Source organism: Zonotrichia albicollis, chromosome 4, assembly GCF_047830755.1.
Source record: "Zonotrichia albicollis isolate bZonAlb1 chromosome 4, bZonAlb1.hap1, whole genome shotgun sequence".
Classification (NCBI taxonomy): Eukaryota; Metazoa; Chordata; class Aves; order Passeriformes; family Passerellidae; genus Zonotrichia; species Zonotrichia albicollis.
The window spans coordinates 1,050,981-1,071,505 of NC_133822.1; the positions used below are offsets into that span (position 1 = coordinate 1,050,981).

General features: G+C 57.8%; 1 protein-coding gene across 1 annotated transcript in view; it reads right to left on the reverse strand.

Moving 5' to 3' along the window:
* LOC141728883 (SH3 and multiple ankyrin repeat domains protein 3-like) overlaps positions 1–20,418 on the reverse strand; it is a 45,054-nt gene extending 24,636 nt beyond the window's left edge. The window contains exons 1-2 of the mRNA XM_074540194.1: positions 20,224–20,418; positions 7,763–7,810 (exon numbers count right to left, since the gene is read on the reverse strand). The gene's annotated coding sequence lies outside the window, so the exon portion shown is untranslated. The remainder of the gene's footprint in view (positions 1–7,762; positions 7,811–20,223) is intronic.
* Between the last annotated feature and the right edge of the window lie 107 nt (positions 20,419–20,525).

Genomic DNA, 20,525 nt, shown 5'->3' on the forward strand with positions numbered 1-20,525 from the left:
GACAAACCCGGGAGGGGACAAACCCGGGGACAGGGACAGGGACAGAAAGAGGGGACAGGGACAGGAGCAGAGGAAGGGGACAGGGACAAGAGAAAGGACAAGAAGGGACAGGGACAGGGAAAGGGACAGGAGCAGAGGAAGGGGACAGGGACAAGAGAAAGGACGAGAAGGGACAGGGACAGGGACAGGGACAGGGACAGGGACGGGGACAGAAGCAGGGGAAGGGGACAGGATCAGGATTGTCCCCCTGGAGTCCCCGCCCGTGCCAGGACACGGGGACAGCGCGGGGAGCATCGATCGCCCGCGGGTGGCCGCAGTGTCCCCGCAGTGTCCCCAGCGCCTGCCGGGTAATTCCATGGATTTTTCCTCTCCCGCTCTTCCAGGGGCACTGGGACAGCGCGGAGGGACCGGGCCGGGCATTAAAGGGCGAGCGCCACCCCCTTGGGGACATGGGGACACCAGCGGGACAAGGGGGGACATCAGTGTCCCCAAATGTCCGGCACAGGGACAGAGCCACCCCTGAGCAGGGCCGGGAATGGGGGGGGAATTCAGGAATTCCGGGCAGAGTTTTTTGGGATTCTCCGGATTTCTGGAATAGGATCAGGGAACGATGGAATGGGAGGGGACATGAACAAGCACCCAGTGCCACCACCTGGGGACACCTCCCACTGTGCCAGGCTGCTCCAGCCCCAGTGCCCAGCCTGGCCCTGGGCACTGCAGGGATCAGGGGCAGCCCCAGCTGCTCTGGGAATCCCTTCCCAAAATCCCAGCCCAGGCTCCCTCTCCAGGGAATTCCCTCCATTCCCAGCTCTCCCAGCCTGGCATTGGATCCATCCCCACCCCGACTCCTCTCCAGGAAGGGATTTTGGGCTCTGGGGGCTTCACTGGCAATCTCAGCACTCCAGGAAGGGTCTCCCTTCCCTTTGCCATCCCCAACTTCCATAAAAACCCCTGGGGATGGATTCTGAGTGTCCCAAATGCCAGAATGGTTTGGGTGGGAAGGGCCCTTCAAGCCCATCCCATTCCAAGCCCACCATCCCAGGCTGCTCCAGCCTGGCCTTGGGCACTGCAGGGATCAGGGGCAGCCCCAGCTGCTCTGGCAATGCCAGCCCAGGCAGGAATTGCTCATTGCCAAGATGCCACCCATGGCTGCCCTCTGGCAGTGGGAGCCATTCCCTGGGTGCTGTCCCTCCATCCTTTGGGGTTTTTCCCTCTCCCTGTTTCCCGCAGCTCCTTCGGGCTCTGGAATCCAAAATTGGGTCATCCTGGAGCTCCTTTCCAGGATGAACATTCCCAATTTTCCTGCTGGAGCTGCTCCATCCCTGCCTGGCCTTTCTGGGACGATCCCAGAGTTTGGTGCCACAAAATCCCAAAATTCCCGGTGGTCCCAGACCCTGGGGAGGGGTCTGGGGACAGAAATTTGGGAACAGGAGAGAGATTTGGGGACAGGAGACGGATTTGGGGACAGGAGACAGATTTTGGGGACAGGAGACGGATTTTGGGGACAGGAAGGAGATTAGGGGACAGGACAGGGGTTTGGGGACAAGAGAGAGGACTGGGGACAGGACAGGGATTTTGGGGACAGAACAGAGTTGGGGACAGGACACAGATTTAGGGACAGGAAGGAGATTTGGGGACGGGGCACAGATTTTGGGGACAGGGCACAGATTTTGGGGACAGGAGGGAGATTTCAGGACAGGCCAGAAGTTTGGGGACAGGAGAGGGGACTGGGGACAGGTAACAGGTTTGGGGACAGGACAGAGGTTTGGGGACAAAAGAGGGGATTTGGGGACAGGACAGGCGTTAGGGACAGGTCACAGATTTTGGGGCCTCCCCCACCATCTCCCCCATCCCGGGAACGGCCCCTCTGGATCAGGAATGGATCGGGAATGTCCCCCCGATTTTGGGAATGTCCCCCCTGGATCGGGAATGGATCGGGAATGTCCCCCCGGTTTCGGGAACGTCCCCTCGGTTTCGGGAATGTCCCCCCTGGATCGGGAATGTCCCCCGGTTTCGGGAATGTCCCCCCGGTTTCGGGGCTCCCCCATCCCGCTCCGTATCCATGGGAACGTTCCCGGCACCGTCACCATGGAAACCGCAGCGCCACGCGCGGCACTGCGGGACCTGCGCACCTGGGAGGGACAGACGGACACGGACAGACGGACACGGACAGAGGGACAGAGGGACACGGACAGAGGGACAGGGATGGGGACAGAGGGACAGGGATGGGGACAGAGGGACAGGGGGGACAGGAATGGGGACAGATGGGACAGCACCAGAGGGACAGAGGGCACAGTAACAGGGACAAAGGAGACACAGAGACAGGGACAGAGGGACAGGGACAGGGGGGACAGAGGAACAGGGATAGAAGGGACAGGAATGGGGACAGGAATGGGGACAGGGACAGAGGGACAGCAACAGGGGGACATGGACAGAGGAGACACAGGGACAGGGGGACAGAGGGGACAGGAATGGGGACAGATGGGACAGCAAAAGAGGGACAGAGGGGACAGTGACAGGGGGGGTGTGGAAAAAGGAGATAGAGAGACAGGGACAGAGGGGACAGGAATGGGGACAGGGACAGAGGGAGGGGGGGACAGGGATGGGAACAGGGACAGATAGACAGACATGGGGGACAGGGACAGAGGGGACAGGGGACGGGAATGGGGACAGGGACAGAGGGGACAGAGGGGACAGAGGGGACAGAGATGGCAGAGGGGACAGAGGGGACAGGGGACAGGAATGGGGACAGGGACAGATAGACAGACACGGGGGACAGGGACAGAGGGGACAGAGACAGAGATGGCAGAGGGGACAGGGGACGGGAATGGGGACAGGGACAGAGGGGACAGAGGGGACAGAGCAGTGCTTGTACAGGACACAGGAAATCCCTGCCAGGGCTGGAGCATTCCAGGATCCCACAGACCCCGCGGATCCCTGGATGGGGACAGCCCAGCCCCCCCTGTCCCACAGCAGCTCCCGCCTGGAGCACCAACATTCCCACGGATGGGGACAGCAGCAGGCCCGGAGCCGCGCAGGGACAATTCCAGAGCCCCCAGCGCCACCAGGGACACGGGGACCAACAAATCCCACCTGGCGGCTCCCGCAATTCCCGCTCTCATCCCAGGAAATCCCGCCGGTGCCACCCGGGGACAGCTCGGTGGTGGCACTGCCACCTCCTGTCCCCTCTGCCGCCTCCACACCGACCCCAAACCCGCCGGGAATCCCGGGAATCCCACGGAGGCGCTGGTGGAACGCGCCAGAGCCCATCCCGGGGGTCGGAGCTCACCTGTTCCCGGGAATTCCGCTCTGCCCGAGGGCTCGGGGCCGCCCGGAGCTGGATCGGGCCCGGACAAACATCCCGGGCCCCCCCGGCAGCGGCGCCGTTAATGGGATCAGCCCCGCTCCATCTGCTCGGCGGGGCCGCGCTAATCCCGAGCCAGGCCCGGGATAGGCCGGGGAACGGCAGCGGGATACAGGGAACGGGGGGGAATTCATTCTGGGAATGGCGGGGAAATTCTGGGAATGGGGGGAAATTAATTCTGGGAATGGGGGGAAATTAATTCTGGGAATGGCGGGGAAATTCTGGGAATCGCAGGGAAATTAATTATGGGAATGGGGGGAAATTAATTCTGGGAATGGGGGGAAATTCAGGGAATGGCGGGGAAATTCTGGGAATGGCAGGGAAATTAATTCTGGGAATGGTGGGGAAATTCTGGGAATAGGGGGAAATTAATTCTGGGAATGGTGGGGAAATTCTGGGAATGGCAAGGAAATTCTGGGAATGGCAGGGAAATTAATTCTGGGAATGGCAGGGAAATTAATTCTGGGAATGGCGGGGAATTAATTCTGGGAATGGGGAAAATTAATTCTGGAAATGGCAGGGAAATTAAATCTGGGAATGGCGTGGAAATTCTGGGAATGGGGGGAAATTAATTCTGGGAATGGGGGGAAATTAATTCTGGGAATGGCGTGGAAATTCTGGGAATCGCAGGGAAATTAATTCTGGGAATGGCGGAGAAATTAATTCTGGGAATGGGGGCAAATTAATTCTGGGAATGGCAGGGAAATTCTGGGAATGGGGGGAAATTAATTCTGGGAATGGGGGGAAATTAATTCTGGGAATGGCGGGGAAATTCTGGACATTGGAGAAACTTCGGAGATCATGGAGAAATCACGAAAATCGGGGGGAATTTACGGGAATGAGGGAGAAATTAATTATGGGAATCGGGGAGAAAATAATTATGGGAATCGAGGAGGTATTCTGGGAATTGGTGAGGAATTACAGGATTCAGATAGAAATTCTGGGAATCGTGGATAAACTACGGGAATTGAGGAGAAATTACGGGAACTGGGGAGGACTTACGGGAATTGGGGAGAAAACACAAAGATCAGGGAGAAATTCTGGAAATTGCAGGGAAATTCCAGGAATCAGAGAGAAATTCTGGGAATCACGGACAAATTACAGGAATTGAGGAGAAATTGCAGGAATTGGGGAGGAATTACAGGGATCAGGGAGAAATTCTGGGAATCACGGGGAAATTACAGAAATCAGAGAGAAATTCTGGGAATTGAGGAGAAATTCTGGGAACTGGGAAGAAATCCCAGGAATTGGGGAGAAATTACAGGATTCAAGGAGAAATTCTGGGAGTCGCGGAGAAATTACAGGAATTGAGGAGAAATTCCACAAATTGTGGAGGAATTCTAGAAATTGGGGCAAAACCCCAGGAATCGAGGAGAAATCGTGGGAATCGGGGAGGGATCCCAAGAATCAGGGGGAAATCTGGGAATTACAGAGAAATTCCAGGAATCGGGGAGAAATTCTGGGAATCACAGAGAAATTCCACGAATCAGAGCAAAAACCCAGGGATCATGGAGAAATTGCAGGAACTGGGGAGAAAACCCAGGAACTGGGGAGAAATTCTGGGAATCACAGAGAAATCCTGGGAATCGTGGAGAAATCACGGGAACCAGGGAGAAATTCTGGGGGAGTGGGGGAAAATCCAGGGAATCACTGAGAAATTCCATGAATTGCTGAGAAACTCTGGGAATTGGGGCAAAAATCTCAGGAATCAAGGAGAAATTCTGGGAACCAGGAAGAAATCCCAGGAAATACAGAGGCATCCCAGGAATTACAGAGAAATCCCAGGAATTACAGAGGCATCCCAGGAATTACAGAGACATCCCAGGAATTACAGAGAAATCCCAGGAATTACAGAGAAATCCCAGGAATCAGGGAATGGCGCTGTCACCCCACCACGACATCCCGGGAGTCTGGCACCAGCGGGAGACTCCAGACGCGCATTCCAGAGGGAGAACAGCTTGGGAAAGCTCCCACATTCCCACATTCCCGCATTCTCACGTTCCCGCGTTCCCACGTTCCCGCATTCCCTCCCACAGCCGGCAGGGAAGCGCCTGCAGCGCCCGGAGCGGGAAAACAGGGTTGGGAATGGTTGGAAATGGGAATAAAGCGCTGGAAGTGCATTCCTGAGGTTCTGGGATGAGGCTGGAGCCGGGAGAAGCCCCCTGGGCTCCGCTGGAATTCCCATTCCTTGGTTTGGTCCCCGGTTCCCAGGATTTCATCCCAAAGCCTGGCACGGGCAGGGAAGGGGCCGGGAGAGCTCCTGGGGTGTCCCTGTGGGAATTCCAGGTGCAATCCTGGGATGGGATGGGATGGGATGGGATGGGATGGGATGGGATGGGATGGGATGGGATGACCCCAGCGACAGGAGCTGGAATCCCAAATCCCGATGATTCCCAGCATTGGGAACAGCTCCAGGTGGGAAGAGCAGCAGGGCCTGGGGCTGGTTTGGGATCGGAATTGGGTTTGGGATTGGGATCAGGACTGGGTTTGGGATTTGGACTGGGATTGAGATCAGGATTGAGATCGGGATTGGGATTAGGATCTTTTCCAGGAACAGAGGAGCCCTGAGGGCCACAGGAAGATGTCAGAGCAGAGATTGGGAAAATCCCTAAGGAAAACCCCCCTGGAGGGAGGTTTGGATCAGGAGGATCCGGACACTTTTCCTGGGTCACCTCCATGGGACATCTGTCCCCTCCCTGTCCCCATCCCAGTGCCAGGGACAGCCGGAAAACTTCCAAAGGTCCAGGAGAAGCCCCACGGCTCCGGGGGGCCCTGCCCAGCCACATTCCCATGGGATTTTCCTGGGGGAACCTGCCCAGCCACATTCCCATGGGATTTTCCTGCTGATCCCGGAGCCACAGCCGCTCCTGCCTCGCTCACAGCCGGCACCACTCACAGCCTTTCCAGCCTTTCCCAGTTTTCCCAACTTTTCCCATTCCCATTCCTTCCCTCAACTCTCCACACCTGAACCGGGACCGCTCTGAGCCCTGCCAGTCTTTCCCAGTTTTCCAATTTTTTCCCAGTTTTTCCAGCCTTTCCCAGTTTTTTCCATCATTTCCCAACGTTTCCCATTCCTGCCCATAGGGACCGCTCTGAGTCTTGCCAGCCTTTTCCAGCCTTTCCCAGATTTTCCCAACCTTTTCCAGTTTTTCCCTGCCTTGCCAGCCTTTCCCAGTTTTTTCCATCATTTCCCAACGTTTCCCATTCCTGCCTATAGGGAACCCTCTGAGTCTTGCCAGTCTTTTCCAGCCTTTCCCAGCTTTTCCCAACCTTTTCCTGTTTTTCCCAGCCTTGCCAGCCTTTCCCATTTTTCCCATTCCCATTCCTGCCCATAGGGACCGCTCTGAGTCTTGCCAGTCTTTTCCAGCCTTTTCAGGTTTTCCCAACCTTTTCCAGTTTCTCCCAGCCCTTCCCCATTTTTTCCAGCTTTTCCCAACCTTTTCCCATTCCCATTCCTGCCCATAGGGACCACTCTGAGCCCTGTCAGTCTTTTCCAGCTTTCCCCAGTTTTTCCCAGTCTTTCCCCATTCCCATTCCTGGAATGGGACTGCTCTGAGCCCTGCCACCCTTTCCCAATTTTTCCCATTCCCATTCCCATCTCCCATCCCTGATCCCCAGAAGAGTTTTCCAGCTGCATCCCCATCCCAGGGCCATTCCCAGCTGGATCCCCCACCCCAGGGCCATTCCCAGCCCACATTCCCGGCTGGATTCCCATCCCAGGGCCATTCCCAGCTGGATCCCCCACCCCAGGGCCATTCCCAGCCCACATTCCCGACTGGATTCCCAGCCCCAGGGCCATTTCCCAGCTCAATTCCCCATTCCCGGGCCATTCCCAGCTGGATTCCCCATCCCAGGGCCATTCCCAGCTGGATCTCCCATCCCAGGGCCATTCCTGGCCCACATTCCCAGCTGGATTCCCAGCCCCAGGGCCATTCCCAGCTGGATTCCTGCCCCAGGACCATTCCCAGCCCACATTCCCGGCTGGATTCCCAGCCCCAGGGCCATTTCCCAGCTCAATTCCCCATTCCCGGGCCATTCCCAGCTGGATTCCCCATCCCAGGGCCATTCCCAGCTGGATCTCCCATCCCAGGGCCATTCCTGGCCCACATTCCCAGCTGGATTCCTCATCCCAGGGCCATTCCCAGCTGGATTTCTCATCCCAGGGCCATTCCCAGCCCTCATTCCCAGCTGGATCCCAGGGCCATTCCCAGCCCATATTCCCAGCTGGATTCCTCATCCTAGGGCCATTCCCAGCTGGATCCCAGGGCCATTCCCAGCCCTTATTCCCAGTTGGATTCCTCATCCCAGGGCCATTCCCAGCCCACATTCCCAGTTGGATTCCTCATCCCAGGGCCATTCCCAGCCCGCATTCCCAGCTGGATCCCAGGGCAGGCTCACCTGGCAGCAGAGTCACAGCCGCGCTCACAGCGCTCCCTCCTCATCCACCTGCGGGGACAGAGGGGACACGTCAGAGCATTCCCGGGAACGGGAACACTGGGAATGCATCCGTGGGCACCGCGGGTGGCAGGAGGGCGGGAATGGGAGAATTCCCAGGAAAGGGACAGCAGGGATGGGGAAGGGCACCTCTGGTGTCACAGGGAAGTCAAAATTCCGAGCTCTGAGAATTCCTGATGCACAAACCCATCCTTATCCTGAGAATTCCTGATGCACAAACCCGTCCTTATCCTGAGAATTCCCACCACAGGAGCCCATCCTTATCCTGAGAATTCCTGACACACAAACCCGTCCTTATCCCGAGAATTCCTGATGCACAAACCCATCCTTATCCTGAGAATTCCCACCACAGGAGCCCATCCTTATCCTGAGAATTCCTGATGCACAAACCCATCCTTATCCTGAGAATTCCTGACACACAAACCCATCCTTATCCCGAGAATTCCCACCACAGGAGCCCATCCTTATCCTGAGAATTCCTGATGCACAAACCCATCCTTATCCTGAGAATTCCCCCCTCAGGAGCCCATCCTTATCCCGAGAATTCCTGACACACAAACCCGTCCTTATCCCGAGAATTCCTGATGCACAAACCCATCCTTATCCCGAGAATTCCTGATGCACAAACCCATCCTTATCCCGAGAATTCCCACCACAGGAGCCCATCCTTATCCCGAGAATTCCTGACACACAAACCCATCCTTATCCCGAGAATTCCCACCACAGGAGCCCATCCTTATCCCGAGAATTCCTGCCACAGGAGCCCATCCTTATCCTGAGAATTCCCACCACAGGAGCCCATCCTTATCCCGAGAATTCCTGACACACAAACCCATCCTTATCCTGAGAATTCCTGATGCACAAACCCATCCTTATCCTGAGAATTCCTGACGCACAAACCCATCCTTATCCCGAGAATTCCCCCCACAGGAGCCCATCCTTATCCTGAGAATTCCTGATGCACAAACCAGTCCTTATCCTGAGAATTCCCACCACAGGAGCCCATCCTTATCCTGAGAATTCCCACCACAGGAGCCCATCCTTATCATGAGAATTCCTGATGCACAAACCCGTCCTTATCCTGAGAATTCCTGATGCACAAACCCATCCTTATCCCGAGAATTCCCACCACAGGAGCCCATCCTTATCCCGAGAATTCCCGCCACAGGAGCCCATCCTTATCCCGTGCTGTCCCAGTGAGAGCTCCAGGGAACATCCCAGGGATCAGGGAGAGGGATGCAGGAACCTGGCTCAGCAGGAACCATGGATGTTTTTCCCACCCTGGATCAGTGGGATCCTCCACCAGTTTTCCCACCCCAGATCAGGGGGATCATCCACTTTTCCCACTCTGGACCAGTGGGATCCTCCACTTTTTTTACCCTGTGTCAGTGGGATCTTCCAGAACCAACCCCACCATGGATCAATGGGGTTCTTCCCACACTTTTCCCACTCCAAATCAGTGGGATCCTCCACTTTTCCCACATGGATCAGAGGGAATCCACCAGCACTTTTCCCACCCTGCATCAGTGGGATCCTCCACTTTTTTTCACCCTATATCAGTGGGATTTTCCAGCACTGATCCCATCATGGATCAACTTTTCCCACTCTGGATCAGTAGGATCTTCCACTTTTCCCACCCTGCATCAACGGGAATCCTCCAGCACTTTTCCCACCCCAGATTAGGGAGATTCTCCAGCACCAATCCCACTCTGGATCATTGGGATCTTCCAGCACTGATCCCACCATGGATCAATAGGGCTCTTCCCACACTTTTCCCACCCCAAATTAGTGGGATCCTCCACTTCTCCCACCCCAAATCAGTGGGATTCTCCACTTTTTTTCACCCCAGATCAGTGGGAATCCTCCAGCACTGATCCCACCATGGATCAATGGGGTTCTTCCTCCACTTTCCCCACCCTAAATCCATGGGATCCTCCACTTTTGCCACCCCAGATCAGCAGGAACTTCCACTTTTTCCCACTCTGGATCAGTGGGATTCTCGAGCACTTTTCCCACCCCAAATCCGTGGGATTCTCCAGCACCGATCCCACCCTGGATCAATGGGATTCTTCCCATACTTTTCCCACCCTGCATCAGTGGGATGCTCCACTTTTCCCACTCTGGATCAATGGGATCCTCCAGCACTTTTCCCACCCCAGATCAGCAGTATCCACGACTTTTCCCACCCCGGATCAGCGGGATCCTCCCCTCAGTGCCCCCAGCCCTGAATGTCCCCACTGGGGTCGCCCCCTTTTCCTTCCTGCTCGGGGCCAGCGCCCACCTCCAGCCTGGAGATTCGGGAATGGGAACATCCAGGGAATGGGAACATCCAGGGAGCCTCTGGGGCCGCTGCCGCCGCCAAAGCCGCGCTCGGGGCGGGCGCTGCAATGGCTGCTGGTTCTTAGGGAATTAAAAATGCATGGCCTGGGAATTCTCCGAGCGCCGCAGCTGCTGCCAGCCGGGAAGGGGGGGAAAAGGGGGGAAAAATGAGGAAAAAAAAGGAGGAAAAGGGCCGTGCCCAGGGCGCCCTTTGTGCCCCAAAACCCCTGGAGCGCCACGCAGGTGCCTGGCCGGAATCCTGGGAATGTTTCCCAAGGTCTCCTCCTTCCTGCACCTGGCGTGGAAAATGACGCTGGCGGAATTCCCGAGGGGCCGGAGAGGCCGCGGCTGCCGCTGTCACCGGCTGGGCCAGCGCAGGGGACACTCCTGGGGACAGGGAAGCGACACTGGGGTTTGTGCAGGACCTATGGAAAGATTCTTGGGAATATCCAGGGAATGCTCTGCCTGCAGGGACATCCAAGCTCCCTGCGCAAATCCTGGTTTTGGGATGAGGGAAAACACCCCCGCAGGCAGCATCCCAAAATCCTGGATTTTGGCTGCTCCAGAGCCAGGCAAGGGCTGGGGGCAGCCCAGGCCTTCCCATAAAACACAAATCCCAGGAAAACCCGAAACAGGCGGGAAGAGCGGCCAAAGGGCGAGGAGAACGCGCAGGAAGGGGGAGGAAAAGGCGGAATCGGCGCCTCGGGATCTGGGAGAGGGGAGAGGAGTGAGATAAGAGCCGTGACATCCTGAGCAGGAGCGGAAAATCCCGTGGGATCCGGCGCTGGAGGGGAGGAGGAAACGCTTCCCTGCCTGGCAGGAAGCGCCAAGGAGAGAATTCCCAGCCGGATCCAGAGGTTCCGGAGGGGGAGGCGCTGCCGGGGGGGGCTCCGGGGGTCACGGCAGAACCGGGAGGGATTTTCCTCATCTCCAGCCCAACTTCAGGGCTCAGGTGAGGCCCGGCTGGAATTCCAGCCCTGGGACTGCGCATCCAGGGATTCCAGAGAAATGGGATGCTGGCAGGAGGAGATTCTCCCGGGAATGGGGAGGAAAAGATTGCAGAAATTCAATTTGGCCCCGGGAATGAATTGTGCCAGAGATCCAGGAGGTTTGCAGCCAGCAGGATCCCAACCCTGACATTCCCAAAGGATTGTGGATCCTGGGACTCTTGTTCCCATCCCAGCCCTCAAATCCCAAAGAATTCTGGGTTTTGGAATTACTGTTTCCATCCCAATCCTGACATTCCTGAGGATTCTAGATCCTAGAATTCTTGCTCCCATTCCAACCCTCATATTCCCAAGGATCCTGGGATTGTTGTTCCAATCCCAACCCTCACATTCCCAAGGATTCCAAAATCCTTGTTCTCATCCCAATCCTCACATTCCCAGGAATCCTGGATCCTGGGATTCTTTTTCCTATCCCAACCCTCAAATCCCAAAGGATCCTGGGTTTTAGAATTCTTGTTCCCATCCACATTCCCGAGGATTCTGGATGCTGGAATTCTTGGTCCCATTCCAACCCTCATATTCCCAAGGATCCTGGGATTCTTGCTCCCATCCCAACCCTCAAATCCCAAAAGATTCTGGGTTTTGGAATTCTTGTTCCCATCTCAACCCTGACATTGCAGAGGATCCTGAGTTCTGTGATTCTTCTTCACATCCCAACCCTCACATTCCCAAGGATCCCGAAATCCTTGTTCTCATCCCAACCCTCACATTCCCAGGAATCCCAGATCCTGAGATTCTTGCTCCCATCCCAAACCTCACATTTTCCCAGGAAATTCCTGAGGGGAAAAAAAAAAAAACCAAACCAGGCCCAGTTTTTCTGGGAAAACCAAACTCATCCACGGATCCGGAAAAATCGTCACCTCCCACTGCCATCCCACTGTCCCCAAGGTCCCCTGGTGACACCGGGGAGAGCTCCGGGATCCCCCATCCCAACGGGATCCCCAGGGACACTCCAAAGGCTCGGGAATCACAGCGGGAAGGGCCCATCCCGGGTTCCCGGCTCTCCGGGAGCCGCAGCCCCCGTTCCAGCCGGGAGCATCCCGGGGCCGGGAAGGGCCGCGGGCGTTTCCTGCGGGAGCCAAGGGACAGGAACGGCCGCCCCACGGCGCTTCCGGCCATTCTTGCCGCTCCCCGGACGGTTTCCAGAAAAAGCAGAGAGATCCAGGCCTGGAAGCTGAAATCATTCCCGAGAAAAAGGCAGGAATGCCAGCCCTTCCCAAGGGATGGGGCGGGAGCCAGCCCAGACCCCAAACTCAGCTTTTGGGGTTTTTGGTGCCCGGTGCCAAACCCAAACCCATCTTGGGGTGTCTTGGTGCTCCCAGAGTGAAAATTCCACTGGAATCTGGGATGGGATTCCCAGGGAAGTGTTGGAGTCCCCATCCCTGGAGGTGTCCTGGGAATTCCTGGATGTGGCACTCGGGGATCTGGGCTGGGGACAAGGTGGCATCCGGGCACGGGTTGGGCTCGGCGACCTTGGAGGGATTTTCCAACATAAACAATTCTGGGATCTGGGTTCTGGAATTCTGGGGCTGTGGGAATATGGGATTTTGGTTTCTGAGATTCTGGCATTCTGGGATTCTGGAGTTTTGGATTCTGGGATTCTCAAATGTAGGGTTTTCTGGATTATGGGATTACGGGTTTCTGGGGTTTTGGAATCCTGGATTCTGGGGTTTTCGGATTGTGGGATTGTGGGGTTCTGGGATTGTGGGAATATAGGATTTTGGATTCTGAGATTCTGGCATTCTGGAATCCTGGATTCTGGGATTTTGGGATTTGGGGATTCTGGGTCCTGGGATTCTCAGGTTCTGGGATTATGAGGTTTTGAGGTTCTGGGGTTCTGGCATTTGGATTTCTGGGATTCTGGAATCCCAGATTCTGGGATTTGGGGATTCTGGCGTTCTGGAATCCTGGATTCTGAGGGTTCTGGGATTTTGGACTGGGATTCTGGGATTCCCAGAAAGTGCCCCCCACAGCACCAATTCCTTCCCTGCCGGGGCTGTGTGGGGCTGTGACCCCCAGCTCCACTGTGGGGTTCAGGGGGCATCTTTGGGGTTCAGGGGGCGTCTGTGGGGTTCAGGGGGCGTCTGTGGGGTTCAGGAGGTGTCTGTGGGGTACAGGGGGGTGTCTGTGGGGTGCCCCCAGGGCCCCAGCCCTGCGCTGCCACCCCCGGTCCCCGCCCGGCCCTGTTTGTCCCCAGTCACGCGCCAGGGCCACCCCGGTGCCACCGAGCCGCCGGGCCCTCAATATTTCATGAGCGAGGAATCGGCCGCTCCCTGCTCGGGTTACCCCGGAGCGCGTCCCTGCTGTCCCCAGCGCCAGCCGGGCGGCCGGGCCAGGGACGCCTGCTGCCACCCAGCCTGGCAGTGTCACCCGCTGTCACCCTCTGTCAGACACTGCCACCCAGCCTGGCCAGTGTCACCCACTGCCACCCTCTGTCAGACACTGCCACCCAGCCTGGCAGTGTCACCCGCTGCCACCACTGCCACCCAGCCGGGCCAGTGTCACCCGCTGCCACCCGGCCTGGCATGGCCATCCTCTGCCACCCTCTGAAAGCCTCTGTCACCTATCACCACCTGCTGCCACCAGGCCCGGCCAGTGCCACCCTCTGTCACTCTCTGTCAGCCACTGCCACCCACTGCCACCAGGCCTGACATGGTCACCCTCTGCCACCCTCTGTCACCCATTCCTGCCAGGCCTGGCCAGTGTCATCCTCTGCCACCCTCTGTCACCTATTGCCACCTGCTGCCACCAGGTCTGGCCAGTGCCACCCTCTGTCTCTTGCTGTCACCCTATGCAACCACTGCCACCAGGTCGGGGCATCCACTGTCACTGCTGCCACCCACTGCCACCGGATGCCACACAGTGCCACCAGATGCCACCCTCTGTCACATTCTGCCATAGCTGCCACCTGGCCTGGCACCCACTGCCACTTGCTGCCACCACTGTCAGTGCTGCCCCCAGGGCTGTCCCTGCTCGAGCGGTGGCACTGTCCCTGCTGTGGCACTGTCATGGCTGTGGCACTGTCACGGCACTGTCCCCACTGTGGCTCTGTCATGGCACTGTCCCCGCTGTGGCACTGCCACGGCACTGTCCCCACCATAGCACTGTCCCCACCGTGGCACTGTCACGGCACTGTCCCTGCTGTGGCACTGTCCCCGCTGTGCCACTGTCCCCACTGTGGCACTGTCACGGCACTGTCCCCACTGTGGCACTGTCTCCGCTGTGGCACTGTCATGGCACTGTCACAGCACCGTCCCCACTGTGGCTCTGTCACGGCGGTGTCACCGCGGGCCCGGCCCACGCGGGCTCCGCCTGCCCCCGAGCCGTGCCCGTTGTCACAGTGACAGCGGTGACAGCGGTGACAGAGCTGCGCTGCCTCCGGGAGTGGGATGGTGGCAATTTACTCTTTGTGCTCCTTTTAGCTGCGGCCTCCCGCTCCTGCTCCGCCGTGCCGGGGGGAGGGAGCTCGGGGAGCCGGGAAATCGGGAATTCGGGAATTCAGAGGATTCAGGGGATTCAGAGGATTCGGGGATTCAAGGGGGTCAGAGAATTGGGGGGTTCAGCGGAGTCAGGAATTGAAGGATTCAGAGAAGTCAGGGGATTCAGGGGAAATCAGGGAATTTGGGGGATTCAGAGATTCGGGGGTTCAGGGAATTGGGGGATTGAGGGATTTGGAAGATTGAGGGATTCGGAGAATTCAGGGGATTCAGGAAATTTGGGGGTTCAGGAAATTCAGGGGAATTGGGGATCGAGGGATTCACAGGATGCAGGGAAGTCAGGGGATTCGGGAGAGCTGGGGGATTTGGGGATTTCGGGGAGTCGGGGAATTGGAGGATTCAGGGAATTTGGGGGATTCGGGGGTTCAGGGGAGTCAGGGATTGAGGGATTCAGAGGATTCGGGGAATTCGGGGGATGCAAGGAATTCAGGGATTATGGGGAGTCATGGATTCGGAGAATTCAGGGAATTCGGGGGAGTCAGGGAATTCAGAGGATTATGGGGAGCCAGGGATTCAGGGAATTCAGAGATTTGGGGGAGTCAGGGAATTTAGGAATTCAGGGGATTTGGGGCATTGAGTGGAGCCGGGGGATTTGGGGATTCAGGGAACTCAGGGAGTCAGGGCATTCAGGGGATTTGGGGAATTCAGAGATTCAGGGGATTTGGAGGAGTCCGGGGAGTCAGGGAATTCGGGATATTCAGGGAATTTGAGGATTCAGGGAAATGGGGGATTCAGGAGATTCAGGGAAATCGGGGATTCAGGGAATTTAGAAGATTCGGAGGATTTCGGGATTCAGGGGAGTCAGGGAATTCAGGATTTAGGGGAGTCAGGGAATTTGGGGAATTCGGAGATGCAGGGGAGTCATGGAATTTGGGGATTCAGGGAATTCAGGATTTAGGGGAGTCAGGGAATTCGGGGAATTCAGAGATGCAGGGGAGTCATGGAATTTGGGGATTCAGGGAAATCAGAGAATTCCACCCCACGGTTCCCACTGAACCCCACAGCTCCAGCCGGGAAGAGCTGGCACAGCACATCCCAGAGGGCACGGAGCAGGAAGAGAACAGGACCCTGTCCCTGTTCCCTGGCTCTGCCCATCCCAATTCCCAATTTTCCTCCCGTGCACAGAGAGCCTGGAGCGCTCCAAGGACCCTCCAGCCACGGCTTTTCCATGGAAAATCCGGGAGCAGCCCCACTGCATATGGATCCCTGAGCTGCACCCCAAATCCATCACGGCCAGAGAGGGGAGGGGGAGAACAGAATTCCCCTCTGGAATAATGGAAAGGGGAAGGAGAGAGCAGAATTCCCCTTTGAAATAATGGAAAGGGGAATGGGAGAACAGAATTCCCCTCTGGAATAATGGAAAGGGGAAGGAGAGAGCAGAATTCCCTGCTGGAATAATGGAAAGGGGAAGGGGAGAACAGAATTCCCTGCTGGAATAATGGAAAGGGGAAGGGGAGAACAGAATTCCCTTTGGAATAATGGAAAGGGGAAGGGGAGAACAGAATTCTCTGCTGGAATAATGGAAAGGGGAAGGGGAGAACAGAATTCCCTGCTGGAATAATGGAGAGGGGAAGGGGAGAACAGAATTCCCCTTTGGAATAATGGAAAGGGGAAGGGGGAGAACAGAATTCCCTGCTGGAATAATGGAAAGGGGAAGGAGAGAGCAGAATTCCCCTCTGGAATAATGGAAAGGGGAATGGGAGAACAGAATTCCCTGCTGGAATAATGGAAAGGGGAAGGGGAGAACAGAATGGAATACAGGAGAGGGGAAGGGGAGAGCAGAATTCCCTGCTGGAATACAGGAGAGGGGAAGAGGAGCCCAGGCTGCTTTCCTGGAATGCAGGAGAGAAGGGAAGGGGAGCCTGGAACACCAAAAGATGGGAAAAGGAGCCCAGGTTTTCCTCTGGAACAGCAAAAGATGGGAAAAGGAGCCCAGGTTTTCCTCTGGAACACCAAAAGATGGGAAAAGGAGCCCAGGTTTTCCTCTGGAACACCAAAAGATGGGAAAAGGAGCCCAGGTTTTCCTCTGGAACAGCAAAAGATGGGAAAAGGAGCCCAGACTGCTTCCCTGGAACATTGGGAGAGCCCAGGATGCTTCCCTGGAATATGAGAGGGAAAGGAGAGTTCAGGCTGTTCCCCTGGGATGCAGGAGAGGCGGGGAAGAGGAGCCTGGAACAGGGAGAGAGGAAAGGGAAGCACAGGATGGCTCCTGGAACACCAGGAGATGACAAAGGAGCCTGGGCTGCTTGCCTGGAACATGGAGAGGAGAGGGGGAGTCCAAGCTGCTCCCTGGAACACTGGGAGAGCCCAGGATGCTTCCCTGGAACACTGGGAGGTGGGAAAAGGGAAGCCCAGGCTGCTTCCCTGGAACACTGAGAGAGGGAAAAGGAGCCTGGGCTGCTTCCCTGGAAACTGTGAGAGGAGAGGGGGAGTCCAAGCTGCTCCCTGGAACACTGGGAGAGGGAAAAGGGGAACCCAGGATGGCTCCTGGAACACTGAGAGAGGGAAAAGGAGCCCGGGCTGCTCTCTGGAATGCAGGAGAGGAGAAGGGGAGTTCAGGCTGTTCTCTTGGAACACAGGAAAGAGGGGAAGAGGAGCCTGGAACAGCAAGGGATGGGAAAGGGAAGCACAGGATGGCTCCCTGGAACACTGTGAGAGGAGAGGGGGAGTCCAAGCTGCTCCCTGGAACACTGGGAGAGGGAAAAGGGGAACCCAGGATGGCTCCCTGGAACGTGGAGAGAGCCCAGGGTGCTTCCCTGGAACATGGGAGAGGGAAAAGGGGAGTCTAATCTGTTCCCTTGGGATACAGGAGAGACGGGGAGAGGAGCCTGGAACACTGAGAGAGGGAAAGGGGAACCCAGGATGGCTCCTGGAACACTGGGAGAGGGAAAGGGGAACCCAGGATGGCTCCTGGAACACTGAGAGAGGGAAAAGGAGCCCGGGCTGCTCTCTGGAATGCAGGAGAGGAGAACGGGAGTTCAGGCTGTTCTCTTGGAACACAGGAAAGAGGGGAAGAGGAGCCTGGAACAGCAAGGGATGGGAAAGGGAAGCACAGGATGGCTCCCTGGAACACTGTGAGAGGAGAGGAGGAATCCAAGCTGCTCCCTGGAACATTGGGAGAGCCCAGGAAGCTTCCCTGGAACACTGAGGGAGGAGAAGGGGAAGCCCAGGCTGCTCCCCTGGAATATGAGAGGGGAAGGAGAGTTCAGGCTGTTCCCTTGGGATGCAGGAGAGGCGGGGAAGAGGAGCCTGGAACACGGAGAGGCAGAAAGGGGAGCCCAGGATGGCTCCTGGAACACTGAGAGAGGGAAAGGGAACCCAGGATGCATCTCTGGAACATTGAGAGATGGGAAAGGGAGCTCAGGCTGCTCCCTGGAACATGGAAAGTGCCCAGGGTGCTTCCGTGGAACACAGGAGGGAGGAAAATGAGCTTGGGCTGCATCCCTGAAACACCAAAATATGGGAAAGGGAACCCAGGATGCATCCCTGGAACACAGGAGATGGGAAGAGGAGCCTGGGCTGCATCCCTGGAATAGAGGAGAGGACAGGGAGAGTCCAAGCTGCTCCCTTGGAACACTGAGAGAGCCCAGGGTGCCTTCCTGGAACACTGGGACAGGGGAAAGGGAAGCCCAGGATGCTTCCCTGGAACACAGGAGGGAGGAAAAGGAGCTCGGGCTGCTTCCCTGGAATGCCAAGAGATGGGAAAGGGAGCTCAGGCTGCTCCCTGGAACATGGAAAGTGCCCAGGGTGCTTCCCTGGAACACAGGAGGGAGGAAAATGAGCTTGGGCTGCATCCCTGAAACACCAAAATAGGGGAAAGGGAGCCCGGGCTGCATCCCTGGAGCACTGAAAAATGGAAAGAGGAGCCCGGGCTGCTTCCTTGGAATGCAGGAGAGGAGAGAGGGAGTTGAAAATTCTCCCCTGGAACAATGAAAGATGGGAAAAGGAGTCTGGGGTGAATCCCTGGAATAGAGGAGGGAGGAAAATGAGCCCAGGCTGCTTTCCTGGAACACCGAGGGATGGGAGAAGGAGCCCGGGCAGCCCCCCTGGAACACGGAGGGATGGGAAGAGGAGCTTGGGCTGCATCCCTGGATTACAGGAGATGGGAAAGGGAGCCCGGGCTGCTTCCCTGAAATGCAGGAGATGGGAAAGGGAGCCCGGGCAGCCCCCCTGGATTACAGGAGATGGGAAAGGGAGCCCGGGCAGCCCCCCCGGCCGTGTCCCCTCCCCGCACTCGCGCTCCACACGTGCCCGGCCGCCCGCACGTGGTGCGGCGCGGGGGAGGCAGCGCTGGGAATTTTTAGGGGCTGGAATTGTCGGCAGAACGTTCCGTAGTGTAGGGCGGGCTGCTCGGCTCGGGGAGTGCTCCGCCGCCGGTTTGGGGGGGGTTCGGGTGGTTTTGGGAGGTTTTGTGTCCCCCCCCCAGAGCACAATTGAGCAGCGCAGCATCAAACACGGGCGGCTCAGGCAGGGGGGGAGTCACGCCAGAATCCCCACAATATTGAGAATATTCGGGAATTATCCACGGGTTGGGATGTTTAGGGCTTTCAGGCTGCTCAGCGACACCAAAAAAAACCCAAAATATCAGCGGTGCCCCATCCCTGGGAGTGCCCGAGGCCAGGCTGGAGCAACCCGGGAGGGTGAAAAGTTCCCATGGATGGGGACGAGCTTTAAACTGCCTTCCATCCAGAGCATTCCAGGATAATTTTCCGGGAATAAAAGGGCCCTCCTCGGTGCCTTTTGTGCCCCTTTGGCCTCGCCCAGGGCTCCCGTGCAGGTGCAGGAAGCACAAAGAGCCCCCCGGGTTATGTAAGAGCAGCTCTGAGGAGGAATTTTGGGAATCTGCCGCCTCCATCACCCGCAGGACGGGAGGACAGAAGTTTCCAGGGAAGTTTATCCAGGAGAAACCCAGAGGGGGCCTGCACCTGCTCAGCTCTGGGATCTCCTTCCCCAAACCCGGGCTGGGAGGAACACAGAGGGGTAAATTCACTTTTCCCAAGATCGGGGGGCAATTTCACCGGCTGAGGCCCAGAAAGGATCCCAACCCCACAAACGCCATAAATCCCATTAATTCCTCGGCAGCTCGGGGCTGCCCAAAAATCAATCCCGAGTGCCGGGAGAGGAGTCAGGAGTCAGTTCCTGACCCGGGCCAGCCCGGCCGGGCAGAACTCCCTGCGCAACTTCAGCTCCCGCACCCACAAAATCGGATTTTTGAGGGGAGCTCCACTCAGCCCTGCCCAAACCACAACGGGGAGAGCCACAAAACCCAACACCAGGCCCCGGCCAGAACCCCCCGAACTCCGCCGCCGCTCCCCCGCCTGCATTCCCGGCAAAATCCGCCCCCGAAATCCCGGCACGAGCCCATGGCTGCCAGCTCCGTTCCCCGCTTTTCTCCCCGCAAACGCGCCGCTCTCGGCTGCCCACGCGCCCCGGGCACATCGCAGCCCCCGTTCGGCGGAGAGCGGAGCCTCGGCCTCCCCCGCCGCCCATCCCCGCCGCCCCCGAACGCCCCCGCAGCATCCCCCGCGCTGCCGCCCCCGCGCCGCGCATCCCCCGCTCCTCCCCCGGTGCCTCCCGGTACCTGCGGGGCTGCGGGCGGCGCGGCCCGAGCCACCATCGCCGCGGCGGCCGCCGGCGGCGGAGCGGAGCGGGGCGGGAGCGGCGCGGGAGCGTTGCGGGGCGGGGGCGGCGGCGGGGCCGGGCGGGGAGCGGCGCGCACGGCGGATCCCCCGCGGGCTCGGCCCCCGCCGCCGGCAGCGGGGCTCAGTTTTAGGAGTTGTCATGGCAACGGCCAGCCCGGTGCGCGCGGAAGGGGCGGGCGCACGGAGAAACTTCGGCGGCTCCGCGGGCGGGGGTCCCGGTACCCCCCGAGCTCCCGCTGAA